General features: G+C 45.0%; 2 long non-coding RNA genes across 2 annotated transcripts; one reads left to right on the plus strand and one right to left on the minus strand.

The window, feature by feature from the left end:
• The first annotated feature begins 12013 nt into the window (after positions 1–12013).
• Positions 12014–13832, plus strand: LOC123102889 (uncharacterized). The gene is made up of 2 exons (XR_006449458.1): positions 12014–12380; positions 13633–13832. It is a non-coding gene; the product is annotated as an uncharacterized lncRNA (long non-coding RNA).
• Positions 13833–13868: 36 nt separating this feature from the next.
• LOC123102890 (uncharacterized) lies at positions 13869–16390 on the minus strand. Its single transcript, XR_006449459.1, has 4 exons — positions 16295–16390; positions 15493–16049; positions 14333–14484; positions 13869–14177 (listed from the first exon to the last, which is right to left on the minus strand). It is a non-coding gene; the product is annotated as an uncharacterized lncRNA (long non-coding RNA).
• Positions 16391–17281: the final 891 nt, after the last annotated feature.

Consider the following 17281-nt stretch of genomic DNA (forward strand, 5'->3'; position numbering starts at 1 on the left):
GGCTGAAGCTCGGAGTCGGAGGAGATTACAATTACCTCTTCCTCGACGGGTTGGCTGTTGCCCGTGTCTTCCTGAAAGAAGGTTAGCATCAGTAAGGTAGAAATAAAGGAGAAAGGGAATTTCAAAGGTTACCTCTTCCTCATTATCATCAGTATCATCAAGCTGAAACAGCTCAGAGGCGCTTGGCTTCCTTTTCCTTGAGGTGGTGGGCTTGGTGGTTTTCTTTTCGGCTCTCTTGGCCGCCCTGGCTGTCTTGGCCGCTTCATGATCATATTGCGTGTTCCAGAAGCTATCATTTGCCTGTAAAAGGTTATAACTGGTTATGCATAAGAATACAGCCTAACATGATAAAACATAACCCGATGGCTGGAAACTTACTGCAGGGGCCGGGTTCTTCTGGCAAAAAGGTAGTAAGCCAAAGGCATTACTATTCACTGTGCCCTCTTTCAACAAGGACTGAGTTGTAGCTTCCACTACGTCATCTGGTAAGTCGTCAGGGTTATGACGTTGAGGGTCATTCTTCTCGCCTGAATAATTACACATTAAGCCGGGGCGGCGGCTTAACAGAATTATTCTCCAAGCAATCCAGACTCGGACCAAGTCAATGCCATCTAAGCCGTTCCCTAAAAGAGCTTTAATCCTCTTGATTTTGGGGGTGAGTGGCAGGCGTTCAATAGCTGTCAACTTATCCGGCAGCGGGTGAGTAGGTTCAAGGCGCAATGCGCGGAAGCCGGGCAGTGGATTTTCGCCAGCCGGAGAAGTATCTTGGCAGTAGAACCATGTCTGGTTCCAGTCCTTTGGATGACTCGGCAATTCAGCATAAGGGAACAGGCAGTCTCTCCGCCTTTGAATCGATATGCCACCAAGCTCCAGACTGGGCCCGTTGGCCCGTTCATTCTGCCGGTTCAAATAGAACAATTCCCTGAACAGGAGTAGGCTGGGTTCTTCTCCAAGGTAAACCTCACAAAAAACTTGAAAGTTGCAGATATTTGACACGGAGTTGGGCGCGATGTCTTGAGGTCTTAAGTCAAAGAAGTGCAAAACGTCTCTAAAGAATTTTGAACCGGGAGGAGCAAATCCCCGGCTCATGTGATCGGTAAAAATGATCACCTCCCCTTCCTTGGGTTGAGGTTTCTCTTCAGACGGGTCAGGAGCACGATAAGACATGACGTCCTTCTTGGGCAGATGGCCGGACTTCACAAACTCTGACAGTTTGCTCTCCGTAACAATGGATGGGACCCAGTTGCAGGTAATCGGAGGTTTAACGGCTTTGGGTGCCATTGAGTAAATTGAAGCCTACAACAAGATAAAGGAAATTTTCCGATTATAACCCGGAGAATAAGTATTATTGGGTTGTCTGAGATAGTGGCTTAAGTAGGGGCCTAATGACATACAGGTGGTTGTGTGATAATGTTTAAACAGCTGCAAGTATTAACGATGATGAAAATTGTCTTAAGTCGCCAAAAGCAGGCAGTGCTGACAGTCAGTATTATCTTAAACCGGTCACATGAACTACTATGGCTGAAACAGAGTCGATAGATGCCGTTTTTTGGCTAAGTGTGGAACAAACAGGTTTCACAAGTTGCAGCTATTATTTTGGATCAAACGATCGTTCTAAAAAGAAAAATTTCTAGACCTAAAACCAGTGTAGAGAAGTTCATACACTCGAAAGAGGCCTTTAAACAAGGGAAATGAGATCTATTTCTATTCGAGATGGGTGCGGAACAGCCGCCGTAGTAGTTCTAACTGTCTAAAGATCAAAAAGGAGCACTGAGGAGGAAAACTATCAAGGGTTTGCAACGGGCGGCGATGAACACCGACGAACTCGGGAGGCCGCAATGCAGATCTAAAAGCAGGGAAGGAAAATGACTTACGGATGCAGAGCTGTTGCAGGGTTTCGTCGCGTTTCTCTGGTCAAGTCAGGTTGATGCAGCGGCCTGAGTTGGAGAAGACGAGGAAATCTGTGGCGGCGGCGGCAGAGCTCGAGCGGCAGAGAAATAGTGCGAGGAGGAAGACGACCGAGGAAGGAGAATGGGAAAGACCTAGGTCGCACCTATTTATAAGGAAGGGCCGACTGAGACGGCGCAAGAAACGAGGGGACCGAACATCATTATCCAGCGACCCCGACGCCTCGTTTTTCGGAATGGTCAGTAAAGGCAAAGATCCGTTGGAAGATATGATGGAGTAAAATATGAATTTAATTGAAGATGATGTCACGACGGGTTAACGCGGATCCAGAAGATGACGTCATGGCGGGTTAAAACCTTTGCGCAGACAAGAAGACTGAAGGCTTGTTTCTTAAGGTATTTTAAGATTGACATGAACCGGTTCAAATCAATCTGGGGCCTAATGTTGGGGATATAACTATTTGTGTAAGCCGCCCAGGAGGGGCCGGGTTACGCAAAGAGGGACTCATCAGAAGAAGCCCAAGATCAAGCATGAAGATGGCGGTTCAATAAAGGGTCTAAAGCCCACAGGCGACTTAAGGCCCATAGTGGTAAACCGCCATGATGGCATGACTTGTGTCATAAGGTAGAATTAACTAGTCACCGAGCCGGAGACTGTCTATGAGCCGGCCGGGACTCTGTAGGCCGCAGGGCGTCAACCCGTGTATATAAGGGGACGACCCATCGGCGTCTTAAGGGCAAGAAAACAACTGATCGAGAGCCAGGCATAGCGTATCTCGCTCCCTGGTCATCGAAACCTCAAGCAATACCAACCCAACTAGACGTAGGCCTTCCTTCACCGTAAGGGGCTGAACTAGTATAAACCTCTCGTGTCCTTTGTCCCGATTAACCCCTTTAAGCTTCCTAGTTGCAATGGCTCCATGACTAAGTCCTTGCAAGAGGACATCTGCCGTGACAATTCCACGACAACCTTGTCAAATTTTGCTCATTGATTTTAGCAAGACATGCGTTTGATATTTTTGAATGGGACGCCCTTGCTGTCAGCAGCGTCGATCAATTTTTTCTTTATTCTTTAGTTATGAAGTAAATATTGCCTCTGACATGTGAGTCACTAAGATGCATAATCATCGATTGTTTTGAATGTTCTCTATGAATTGCCAGGCCTGTGTGTTTGATTGCAATGTACAGAAACGCTAAAAACCTGCTCAAACTCTTTGTACTCCTTCTATTCCTTTTTACTTCGCACATTGTGAAAGTGCATACTTTTTTGTATAAGATTGGTCAAAGTAGAGATACTTTGATTGCAGACAAAACTTGTATGCAGACTAGAAAGGACCGGAGGGAGTACATGTGAAACTGCTGCAAACGAGATGATCACCGTGGGAATAATGCTAGTACATATTGTTTTGCATGTTCATCCAATGCCAGTGATACAGGAATTCGAACTAATCGAAATAAATTCATTTATACACGATCGGATTTCATATAAACATGTCAGATTTCATTACATTTCACACATTCTTGAACTAAAAAGGGGTGCGATGGAGGTATAATTAATTAACCGAAGCTACCCACCTGTGTCCCGCTGAGCCGAATAGAAGTTTCAGTGACTTAACTGCAGGTGTAGTTGCGTAACTGACATGTGGTGTAACACCCTAGTAGTTCAGCTACAGTAATCCCCTAGTATTGGTAAAAATATTGCGATGACATACGCTAGTGGTGCCATGTCACCGCAATTAAACGTCACTTTGATCCAAACCAAGTTCAAATTCAAAATTTAAAACAAAGTCAAAAAGTATTTCTTCAAAATACAAAACAAAAATGTTTAAAATTTTCTAAATAATCCCCTAGTATTGGTAAAAATAACTCCAACTCCTTTTGGTTGCCCAAAATGTCCCTAGCAATTAAAACAGAGGATCAACACCACTCATGAGAGCCATTTAAATTCAAACATAATTCGGATGATTTCAAAATGCCTCTGAACTTTATGGGTAGATCCAAAACATTGCGAAGTAATTATGTGACTAGTTTCATGAGCAATAAAATTCATTTGAAATTAAATAAAATACAAATAGTGGTGCAATGATTTAAATAAAAATGAAAAGGTTAGGGATGCATTGCACTATTGGGCTTCAACTCAACACATACAACCAGTACAACCCGCATGGGGCATCCCCTTCCACTCGCTACAGTGGAGGCGGGGGCCCGTGGCAGCCATCCGTCGGCCCTGACCACGTGCCGGCCATCGGCGCCCTCCTCGCCGCCTACAAGACCGACCCTGCGACCTCGGTCAAACCCTAGCCACTACCCCCCTCCCCCCTCGCTCTCCTCCTCGATCTGGAGAGGCACCCAACCCGGTCGTCGCCGTCGCCGCATCGATCCCGCGGCCACCGACCGCCTCTCATCTCACCGATGTGTCCAGGAGCTCCATCGTGCCGTGCTCATCCTCGTCAACTACTCCATTCGCACCTGGAGGCCCCAAGAAGATGCCACGATCAACTTCCTCACCGTCATAGCCGCCGCACCTCACCATCGATCCGCTACTCCGGGCCGTCCCCGACCCTTCTCGAGTTCGCCTGCGCCCTTCCCGGTGAGCACCGCGTCGATTTCCCCCTGATCCCTTCGAGTCCATCGCATTAGATGCCCCCCGAACGTAGCCGCCGTGGCCGCGATCAAGCCCCGGCCACCCCGTGCGCGCCCTGGAATCCCCTGCCGGCACCCGTCCGCGCGCCCGGCTCGCCCGCCTGCTGCCGCAACTGCTGCTACCCTGGGCTGCCACGGCCGCACGCTGCTTGTGGCGCTGCCGCTGCTGCTGTTGCTGCCTCGCTACGCCAGTCCACATGCGCGCGTGTCGAACCCCCGCTCGCCTTCTGCTGAAGTTGTCTTGGCGTGCCTGCTGCTGTTGATTACTGCACTGCTGGTCTTGCTTTCTACTGCTGCTCTTCCATTGTTGCTGCTAGCTACGCTTGCGCCGCTGCTCCTATACTGCGGCTTAGTGCTGATGTTGCTTACTCCTACTACTACACCGTTGCTTGCTACTACTGCTAATGGCCATGAATTTGCGCCCATGCGAGTTGCCATGGCAACACAGCCGTGGCTCGATGTGTGGCCGGCCATGCGCTAATTCGTAGTACTAATTAGGGTACCTAGTTTAGTTGTTTACTAATTTGTACTTAATGAAACAATGACATGCGGGCCACACTGTCCTTGTTGAATAGTCAAAGGTTGACTGAGTTGACTGCACTTAAGATTTTAATATTCGGATTAAAACAATTTCAGAAAATCGATAAAACTTTGAAAAATCATATAAATTCCACCATAACTCTGATGAAAATAATTTATATATGAAAAACCATCAAAAAAATTAGACCAATCCGAATACACCATCCACATACCTGTCACATGCCCCCAATACAGTGAACTTGAAACCTTCCCCTCCGGATCGCCTGTCCGATAATTGTCCAGAGCCCGTAAAATATTCTCGGATATTTTCCCGCTCTGTGTGTAACGCGTAGCACTGCGTTAGGTGACCCCTAGTACCACGTATTGCCATGTTATGCTTTGATTGCTCTATTATTTATTTGTGTTCCCCCTTCGTTACTTCTTTCCGGTAGACCCTGAGACCGCTGTCGGTAACCCTATGATCGACCACATCAACGACGAACCCTTCTTGCCAGAGCAACCAGGCAAGCCCCCCCTTTGATCACGAGATATCGCCTATTCTTCTCTACTGCTTGCATTAGAGTAGTGTAATATGTTACTGCTTTCCGTTACCTATCCTGATGCATAGCTTGTCCTTGCTACTACTGTTGATACCTTTACCAGCAAACATAATGCTTAGTATAGGATGCTAGTGTTCCATCAGTGGCCCTTCACTCTTGTCCGTCTGCCATGCTATACTACTGGGTCATGATCACTTCGGGAGGTGATCACGGGCATATACTTTATACTTTATACTTTTGCATTATTTATGATACTGTTCGGAGATGGGGGCTGAAGGGGCAGGTGGCTCCATCTCGGTAGAGGTGGGCCTGGGTTCCCGACGGCCCCCGACTGTTACCTTGTGGCGGAGCGACAGGGCAGGTTGAGACCACCTAGGAGAGAGGTGGGCCTGGCCCTGGTCGGCACTCGCGGATATTTAACACGCTTAACGAGATCTTGGTATTTGATCTGAGTCTGGCCACTGGCCTATACGCACTAACCATCTACGCGGGGACAGTTATGGGCACTCGACATCGTGGTATCAGGCGAAGCCTTTGTGACGTCAGCGACTGAGCGGCGCGCGCCAGATTGGACCGTAAGCCTGCTCTTGTATTAAGGGGGCTAGTTCTGCTTCTGGCCGCTTTCGCAACGTGCAAGTGTGCAAAGGGCGATGGGCCCAGACCCCTACGCCATAGGATTTAGACCGGCGTGCAGACCTCTCTATTGTGCCTAGGTAGGGCTGCGATGTGTTGATCTTCCGAGGCCGGGCATGACCCAGAAAAGTGTGTCCGGACAACGGGGATCGAGCATGTTGGGAAATGTGGTGCACCTCTGCAGGGAAGTTAATCTATTCGAATAGTCATGATCTTCGGTAACAGGACGACTTGGAGTTGTACCTTAACCTTATGACAACTAGAACCAGATACTTAATAAACCACACCCTTCCAAGTGCCAGATACAACCGGTGATCGCTCTCTCACAGGGCGACGAGGGGAGAATCATCGGTTAGGATTATGCTACACGATGCTACTTGGTGAACTTACCATCTACTCTCTGCTACATGCTGCAAGATGGAGGTGGCCAGAAGCGTAGTCTTTGATAGGACTAGCTATCCCCCTCTTATTCCGGCATTCTGCAGTTCAGTCCACATATGATACCCTTATTCCATTTGATACCAATGCATACATATGTAGTGTAGCTCCTTGCTTGCGAGTACTTTGGATGAGTACTCACGATTGCTTTGCTCCCTCTTTTCCCCCTTTCTATACTCAATTTCTGCGACCAGATGTTGGAGCCCAGGAGCCAGACGCCACTGTCGATGACGGCTACTACTACTCGGGAGGTGCCTACTACTACGTGCAGCCCGCTGACGGCGACCAGGAGTAGTTTAGGAGGATCTCAGGCAGGAGGCCTACGCCTCTTTCGATCTGTATCCCAGTTTGTGCTAGCCTTCTTAAGGCAAACTTGTTTAACTTATGTCTGTACTCAGATATTGTTGCTTCCGTTGACTCGTCTATGATCGAGCTCTTGTATTCGAGCCCTCGAGGCCCCTGGCTTGTAATATGATGCTTGTATGACCTATTTTATTTGTATAGTTGTGTTGTGATATCTTCCCGTGAGTCCCTGATCTTGATCGTACACGTTTGCGTGTATGATTAGTGTATGATTAAATCGGGGGCGTCACAAGTTGGTATCAGAGCCGACTGCCTGTAGGAATCCCCCTTCCACACTCCTTAGCCAAAGTCGAGTATAGACATTGCAAAACTTTTTACTAACATGGTTGTGTGTTTTACGGTCCCACGTCACCATTTGGGTGGTATTAGGATATTTTAGTCCTTGATCTTTACTCCGGGACTCTGATCTCTCTTCTATTCGGGTTAAATGATTTTACTAAATCTGACTCTAAGTTCTCGTAACTACTTTCTCCCGCAGAGCCCCTTATCACAGATGATCACCTACTGCGCCAGAAGATTTCAAAGATACTCTATGATGTTCTCTCGAGACACTTGTGCCCACCGTCTTTGCAAATTCCCTACCACTATTATATCCTTATGGATAACTGCATACACATGCCATTCTTGCATTCAATCCCATTGATCTTGATATTACAAGGTGCAACGAACTGCTCTCTGTTGTTCCGGGAATCCTTTGAGCTTACTGCCTTACAGTTCTTTGCCACAAGAATACCCATACGGATAATTCCTTGCACTTATCAAGTATCCGCTCATTCTCAGTTGTTAAGGTGTTTCACATAAGCCTTCGAAATACTATTTGATCTTTCGAAAATCCTCAACAGCCTGTTGTTCTTGAAATCCTTGCTTGCTTGCATTATGGTTAATCCCATAAGTATAGTAATCTTATCAGCATCCTTTGTCACTATCATTTTGAGTCCATTGATTCAATAAGTTGTGAATGTTCACAATCTTCAGTCGAATCCTAGGATTATCCTTCCGTCCCAGACGTCGTTTGGATATGAGCTGGTTCTTGACCAATCAATGACTTAATCGGTTGTGCTTCTAAGTCTATTGAACTTATTAATTTTCGATCGAACGATTGCTTCAGATCCCTTGATTTGGAAATCATATAATTTCTTTGCACTAAGCTTTGAATTAGTCAGTTGTTTCTATAACCCGATGCGTTGGCATTCCTTCTTCCTCTGATTGAGTATCAATACTCACATCAGCCCCGTTGTGGACCGCCATACCCATTGTCAGGTTATTATCCGACAGTGTCCTTCACAACCAAAATTCTTGTGAGTTCTTTACCTGATACATAATGCCTTTGGTAAATTGTATCCTCTACTCTTGTCAACCATGCTCTACTTTTGAGCTTGTGTTATTTACTCCTGAAGTTCATGGTATATGTTCTAAGAAGCTCGGATGGGTCGAACCTATGCCTTCCTTAATCTATGTGAACCCGAAAGTTTTCACTGGTCATACTCCTCTGGTAATTCACTAGGTAGTTTTTGACACTAAAATCATTTTTATCTAGAGCAGTGAATGAAAGGTTATGCATTGAAGAAGTGGGAGTCGACCTTGAACTTTGTGTTCATGCCCATGGACACGATGTGGATCTTATCATTAAAGCTTCTCTTAAATTAATTATTCCGTTGGTATAAGTTCTTATATCCGGGATCCGGCCTTTTGCGATCATGGTTCCGACCATGTTCTCCTTTAAATTCCATTTCTCCGACAAGTTATAGTACTTGTCTTCTGCAGATCAATACATCTCTGCAACCTCTATATTGACCTTCCTTTGAGTATTACCCTGCATTATCTCGAGAATATCTAAGAACTATGTTGCATCTTATGAATTCTTCATCAGCTATTATTTTTCACTGATTCCAATTTTTCATTAGTTATGAGTTGTTACTCGCTCAAGAACACCGGTAAGTGAACCGATTCCGAACTCCGGTCCGATAACTCTAAGTAATCTTCGTTGCTTATGAGTTTAATAATCCTTCAAGTCATTCCTAGCCTGATCGGCTACATCATTATCATGCTACTTTTAAATGTGCTACCTGATCCCTCTTTTTGGAGCACAATTTTTGACGATGAGCTAAGCTTACGTTGCTCTTACTTGTCATATCATTTCACCTCGAACAATAAGCTTGATTCCGAGTTGGAGACGTATCCGTGGTTCCAATAATCTTTCGCTACAACACTCCTTTTGCTTGATGCAGTAGTTGTTCTATTGGTTCTTCGTGGATCCTCTCGACAAAAATTGTCGTGATCATCATCAACATTTTGACTCCTTCTAGGATATCAATTGAATTCATGATGAGAAATACCATCCTTGCCCTCGATGATTTATGTTGTCATCTATCACTTTATTGCCTTCCCTCCAACACAAACTTGTTCGTGTTTTGTGTTATACCTTGAGATCCTTGCTATCCAGCCTTTGTTCTTCTTTACATTGGAGTATTTCCATCTTTGATGTCAGGAATGTCGTGAGAATTTCACCACCTCTTAAGGATTCTTGATACAATGATGCTTCTCACCATCACCATTCTTTTCTTGGTCCGCGTGTTGAGTGAACTCTGTTGTGAGAATTTAATATCTCTAGCAACCCTATTGCTTCAGAGTTAATGGACAAACATTCCAATTTAGTGTGTTGGTTTCTAATTTTCCATTCCGACGTTGGTTGTGCAACCCAGCCCATATTTCGGGTGCACCTTTCAACCAATATTTAGTTGTGTATGTTTTCCTCAAGAATACATCAATTTATCATGTGGTCTGGCAAATTTTTATCTCCTTGTTCACATAATTGTGGAAATCCATCTTTTGGAAATCTCGATGAGTTGTCGCTGAGTTCATCAGCTACCTCCTCATCCTCTCCTTGGTTTAATGATGAACTCATGTTTCGGAACTTGCTTCCATAGTTCATTTCTCGAGAATCTTACAACGCCATCTCGTCAAATTGTGTTGCACCCCTTCCTTCTCAGACATCATGAGTCTGAGGTATCCTAACACCAATCAGATCTGAATCTCGGTTAGATATGATGGTTGGAACATATTTCCAAGAGTCATAACATTGGTCTTTATATGAACTGGTAAGGTGATGTCATGCCTAGCACACCAGACCAGGGGACCTATTGTTATAGTTTCCTTTTTAACAAGGTTAGCCATTCTTCCATGAGGAAATTGTAAGACTTGTTCCATGAGTTGTTCCTGATGGATCCTTTGTGTGTCCACAGTCTGATCTTTGCTTAAAGACCATGCCAATGCTATCTCGAAGCATGTCTGTGGAATTTCGATCTTCAACAAGAACATTTGAAGCACAAAACTATATGTTTCTTGATCAATTATCCAAACACCATTGTATGGTTAACATCATGGATTTACTCGCCCCTTTACCTAATTGGTTATCCGCTTGTTGTCCTGTCATGGATGGGAAAGATATACTCTTGATACTCAGGTATACACATTTTCCTTTCCATTGTTCTGATTAGTATACTAATCACATTACCTTTCCAATGTTTTGTTTAACCTTCCTTGTAATCTGACTTATATGAGCAGTGACAATTCCCCGCTAATGCAAGCACCTCGGTGTACAACTCTGCCAGTACGACCCTCCTACTATTGTTGATGACATCCCGGTAACCACCGATGGATGAGAACTTTGCCTATTGGTCCGCCTCGTTTAACGAGCAGGAAAATGGTTCTCTTCGTCCCTCGCCCCTGGTATCAATGTTGTTGCCGACATAACTACCAGGCCATCCTCTAACATGCCTTGCTATCATGATCGTGCAAAATGTCAGCGCCACTTCTACTTTTAACCCACATGGTGGGCCCATAACCCACAGCTCCATAGGATGGAAACCTGACTCTCCTGTACACCCCTGCCTCCGAAGTTATTCCTCATGTTTGGCTTCATATGTAATTCACGAGCCGCCTTACTAGAGATCTATTATGGCATCATATACAATATTCTTCCCGGTTGCTCTGAGCCCTTTTCACACTCTAGTTTAGACATCGAACGATTGCTTACCGGTTCGAAAAGTTTTGTACCATCTTATATTGCTCTTGACAATTCCCCCCAGTTTCAACTCGAGAGATACCTTGTACCTTATTCCCTGAGATAACTATCGAAAACCAGTCCTTGCAGACATTCTCCCTATAGTCTTTCCCCATATCCCTTTCGTAAGTTCGATGAAGATCCCGAAGAAAGGATGGCGACTTCATCATAATGACCGGAAGCAGAGAAAGGAAGACATCAACGTAATGGACTGACCTCTTCAAGAAGAGCATCCAAGACCGAGAAGACTCGATAGAATTTCGTAACCAAATATTTTCCCCTTGCTCCACCTCTTAAATCTCGGGACGAGATTCCTTGTAGTGGAGGATATTTGTAACACCCTAGTAGTTCAGCTACAGTAATCATACGCTAATAGTGCCATGTCATTGCAATTAATTGCTAAACGTCACTTTGATCCAAACCAAGTTCAAATTCAAAATTTAAAACAAAGTCAAAATAATATTTCTTCAAAATACAAAACAAAAATGTTTAAAATTTTCTAAATAATCCCCTAGTATTGGTAAAAATAACTCCAACTCCTTTTGGTTGCCCAAAATGTCCCTAGCAATTAAAACAGAGGATCAACACCACTTATGAGGGCCATTTAAATTCAAACATAATTCAGATGATTTCAAAATGCCTCTGAACTTTATGGGTAGATCCAAAACATTGCGAAGTAATTATGTGACAAGTTTCATGAGCAATAAAATTCATTTGAAATTAAATAAAATGCAAACAGTGGTGCAATGATTCAAATAAAAATGAAAAGGTTAGGGATGCATTGCACTATTGGGCTTCAACTCAACACGTACAACCAGTCCAGCCCGCATGGGGCATCCCCTTCCTCTCGCTACAGTGGAGGCGGGGGCCGTGGCGGCCATCCGCCGGCCGTGACCACGTGCCGGCCATCGGCGCCCTCCTCGCCGCCTACAAGACCGACCCTGCGACCTCGGTCAAACCCTAGCCACTACCCCCCTCTCCCCCTCGCTCTCCTCCTCGATCTGGAGAGGCACCCAACCCGGTCGTCGCCGTCGCCGCATCGATCCCGCGGCCACCGACCGCCTCTCATCTCACCGGTGTGTCCAGGAGCTCCGTCGCGCCGCGCTCGTCCTCGTCAACTACTCCATTCGCACCTGGAGGCCCCAAGAAGATGCCACGATCAACTTCCTCACCGTCACAGCCGCCGCACCTCGCCGTCGATCCGCTACTCCGGGCCATCCCCAACCCCTCTCGAGTTCGCCTGCGCCCTTCCCGGTGAGCACCGCGTCGATTTCCGCCTGATCCCTTCGAGTCCATCACATTAGATGCCCCCTGAACGTAGCCGCCGTGGCTGCGCTCAAGCCCCGGCCACCCCGTGCGCGCCCTGGACTCCCCTGCCGGCACCCGTCCGCGCGCCCGGCTCGCCCGCCTGCTGTCGCAACTGCTGCTACCCTGCGCTGCCGCGGCCGCACGCTGCTTGCGGCACTGCCGCTGCTGCTGTTGCTGGCTCGCTACGCCAGCCCACGTGCGCGCGCGTCGAACCCCCGCTCGCCTTCTGTTGAAGCTGCCTTGGCGTGCCTGCTGCTGTTGATTACTGCACTGCTGCTCTTGCTTTCTACTGCTGCTCTTCCATTGTTGCTGCTAGCTACGCTTGCGCCGCTGCTCCTATACTGCGGCTACACCGTTGCTTGCTACTACTGCTAATGGCCGTGAATTTGCGCCTATGCGAGTTGCCATGGCAACACAGCCGTGGCTCGATGTGTGGCCGGCCATGCACTAATTTGTAGTACTACTAGGAAAATGGCCCGTGCGTTGCAACGGGAATACAATCGTCCCTTGCTTGATACCTTTTTTTTCTTTACCAGGGATCCATCCTAGCCCCACAATGAAGCCTGACTGTTCCCGAAAAAAAAAGCCTGACTGTCACCACGATGATAGGGCATGACAGTCTGTCTCGAGAAGGTCGTCGGAATCGGATAGACCTAATGCGACCATGGCCTCCTACTACACATCTGCCCAACATCCTTGCCAAGGCCCATATGCATGAGCATTTGATCTAGGGCATCCTCCCTTGTTGTGTTAGTCGAGGCCGGCGGCCGGCCAATGGCACCGGGCATCCTCCCTTGTTGTGTTAGTCGAGGCCGGCGGCCGGCCAATGGCACCGTCATTGCGTTTGCGTTGCTATAGAAAAAAAATGTGTCTAATTTTTTATCTTGCGGACTATATCTAAAGGGGAGATTCAAAAGAGAACGATGTGGCTCACGTACCCAGGTCATTGTATCTGAAGTTTCTATTTATTCAGGATGGCGCAGGAACACATTCAATAACGAAAGTATAATCTAATTAGTAGCAAGGCACTCGGTATCATCAGTTTGTGTTTTTCTCCAAGTAGCATAGAAACACATCCCATAACTATAATATAATACATGACGGAGGGAGTATGTTGTAATCAATAGCAAGGCAATTAGTTTGGTTACTATCAATTCTCTATGTTGTTCTTACCTTATACAGCATGACCTTTTTTCAGAAAATGATACTTGGGAAATCTCATAAAGCTTCTAGATTGCAGCCATTGAACCAATCAACCGAAGGGCTTATGTAAGTTATTACTGTAAAATAAGTCTCAGTCCTGAGAAGAATTCACTTTGAACACATTTCTCTGAGACGGATAGAACAATCCTTGACAACCTATGCGAGTAAGGAAAAAATACTGTACTGAAAAGACCACTCATGCTCCTTCCTCTCACATTAACTTCAGGCCTCTAACAATCACCGATCTTTGACTAATCATTCTGAAGTAATACAGGTTTAACTTAAAACATGAAGAGCAATGGTGTTGTCGCTGCTGAACATGACATCTCCCGCTGTTTTGTGTTTTTCCAGTCTACTTGTGCCCACTTCTTCCTCTAAATAGAAATTTTTCAGTGTGGCTCTCTGTATGTCTAATAGAATGCAGCCAATAACTACACGTGTCGGTAATTAACCATGATGGTACCTAAAAAAAGGTAGTTAGTCCATTAAATCTCCACCGTGTGTGTCAAATTCCTGAACATGAAGCCTGTCCATCTGTACCTATAAAATAGCTAGAACATCGGTCAGTGAAATTTAAGGAAGATGGTGACGAGCTTCCTAGACTTGAGCTGCTGTTGATCCCACAGCTAGAGCTCAACGACTCCAGCAAGTCACTATTCCGGAATGTGATTGCGTTCGAGCGGACGTACACGTACCTGAATACTATCTTTTATGATTCTGAATCTTCACAGGAGAGGATTAATGACATACAAACAATTTGCCTTAATTCTTGAAGACAATGTTAATCGGATTCTCATATTGAGGAACCATCTTCAGGTACATTTTCTTCACAATCTGCTTGATACGCCTATATTGATAAAGTGTGACCATCAGCTACATTCACCTCAACATAACTGAGAAGAGAAATATTTTTATGACGGAGAAGAAAATAATGATTGATAGAAACCTATCCAACCATGAATAGCTCAGATTAGCTATTTGTAATTTATATATACTACAGTCAGAAAATCATAATTTGATCAAAACATAACTTCATCCAAGATTATGTCGCAATGGATTGCTATAAGTCCACCAACGAATTTCGGATTTAGGACCAAACTTTCTGCCAGAAGTCAGCCACAATACTGTGCACCAATTTATGCCAACAATGTGTGTGTGTGTGTGTGCAACATTGATTGATTAATCTTAAGAAATAATCTACTGCTAGGTGCATGTAGTTTATACCCAGAAAGCTATGAAACCTACAGGACACAGCAAATGCTGGGGAAAATGAAGAGCGATGAAATTCTAACAATTTGCAAGCATCCGGAATAGGTCCTTAGTCAACATGAACTTAGTAATTCTACAATTACAAAAAGGCAGGATAGTCTGCTACAGCCAGAATAGTAAAAGGAACTTGGATTATTCATGTAATGAATCTTCTAGAAATTGGCTGCAAGAGACACAATCACCAAACAACAGTTTAACAAGAATTATTTCTATGCAAGTCTAAAGATATATTTAATGGCTCTTACACAGTTAACTTGGTCTTCTAGAAATTGGCTGCAAGAGACACAATCACCAAACAACAGTTTAACAAGAATTACTTCTGTGCAAGTCTAAAGATATATTTAATGGCTCTTATACAGTTAACTTGGTTGCACAGATAATTACATAGTATACTATATATGCTGAAGAAACCATGACCATCGAGATGGCATATAAATTCTTATGTTATGGCATCGCTGGTCATCAGTGCTCATTAGGCTCTATACTTATCAAGTCAATGCATAGGAGGAAAAATCAAAAGCATAGCCATGCATTCGCACCATATTTCTAGACCAGATGAAAAGAGGAAAGTATGCTTGTTACCTACATGAAATCTGATTTTCGCGGCACAGATGCGCATAGAGTGGTGGCCAATGTTGCTACAGCCGGGGATCAGGGAACTCACCCACCTCTGACTCTCGCATGGCAGCATGGGAAATTTCCCTTTTCTTTCAACTAATCTCATCTGAAAACTTCCATGGTTCCATGAACCTCCCCATCTCCCTCCTTGAGGCCTTATCCTCTCAGATCCAGACGAAACGCCAAGCGGAACAGACGGCCACCAGAGGAAACGCAGTATCGCACGGATAGACAGGTCCATGTGGAGCTTGATCTAGAGCTTGACAGCGGTAGGGAATTGGAGTCCGGCAGGCAGCCTTGGTACGGCGATCTGCTCGACCAGGACGACACCGTCCGGCCGCACGAGCACACCTCCGTCCAGCCTTGGTAACTGTCCAACGTAGCGCACTGCTGCTCACCAAAGAGATGAGCCTGGAACCACCATGAACCTCCTCGTGTCCCCATTTGCATCTTCACCAGTCCAGGGGCTACCTCCTCCAATGCTCAAGATTTAGTTTATTAAGTACCAAAATCAAAAGATTGATCCTGCACAGATGAAGGCTTCAGAAGACCAACATGGTAGCGAGCATATTAGACCTGAATATAAAATTACAGCATGCACATGTCGCACTGATATGCATAATTAGAATTTTACAGGGCCAGAAAAATGACACTGTAGTTCACTGATGCGGTTAGAGGTTTGTGCATCCAACCATCCAAGTATAAATGTAGATCCTACCTCTAATATCAATTTCACTCAGTCAGGAAAGTGTGCTGAATGTTATTCTTACCTCTCTAAATGAACAAGAAGTCCTTCTGTTCCTCGAAAGAGATCATCAATGGATGAGATAGATAAGCATATAAGGCCTCATGATTGCTCTTGCCTAAATGAGGCATAATATTAGAAAAATATATAACACCTCATTTGGCATCAGAGATTTATAAAGTACATGATCAAGTAAGATCATACTCCCTCCGTTCCAAAATATTTGTCTTTCTAGAGATTTTAAATGGACTACCACATACGGATGTATATAGACATATTTTAGAGTATAGATTCACTCATTTTGCTCCGCATGTAGTCACTTGTTGAAATCTCTAGAAAAACAAATATTTAGGAACGGAGGGAGTAGAAAGCAACAGTTGAGCATGTAGCTTGTCACGGATCTTCATACTCATAGGTGAAATGTGTCATATGAAGATTGTATGGTAGTTCCTGGTTGTTGTTATATAATCTGCACTCTGATCACGTATTGGAATGAACAGTTTTGAGCATAATCAAAGCACGTCATACAACTGTATGCCATTAGAATTCAGTTCCAAATTCATACAACTGAAAAGAAGATAGATACTACTCCCTCCGTCCCAAAATTCTTGTCTTAGATTTGTCTAAATACGGATGCATCAAGTCACATTTTAGTATTAGGTACATCGGTATCTAGACAAATCTAAGACAAGAATTTTGGGACGGAGGGAGTACTTTATATATCGTTTTTGTCAAGCCAATATTGCCATGGTCATGAAGCACTGGATTCTAGATAAGTGTAAATTTAGAGAGTGAGGTGATGCCGCCATCTGCCTTCCGGAGCTCCCTGCCTTTGATCTCGTGCACGCCTCCCAGGACCGCGTTGGTATCGACCTCGCACCTCAATATGGATGTTCTCCATCTCGAGCACCTCTTTCCTGTGGATCCGGTTGTGGCCAATGTACAGACTAATTCCCAAAACAAAACATTCATTAAGTTAGCATTGTCTCTTTTTCATCTATAGTTCAATTTT

Source organism: Triticum aestivum, chromosome 5A (assembly GCF_018294505.1).
Source record: "Triticum aestivum cultivar Chinese Spring chromosome 5A, IWGSC CS RefSeq v2.1, whole genome shotgun sequence".
NCBI lineage: Eukaryota > Viridiplantae > Streptophyta > Magnoliopsida > Poales > Poaceae > Triticum > Triticum aestivum.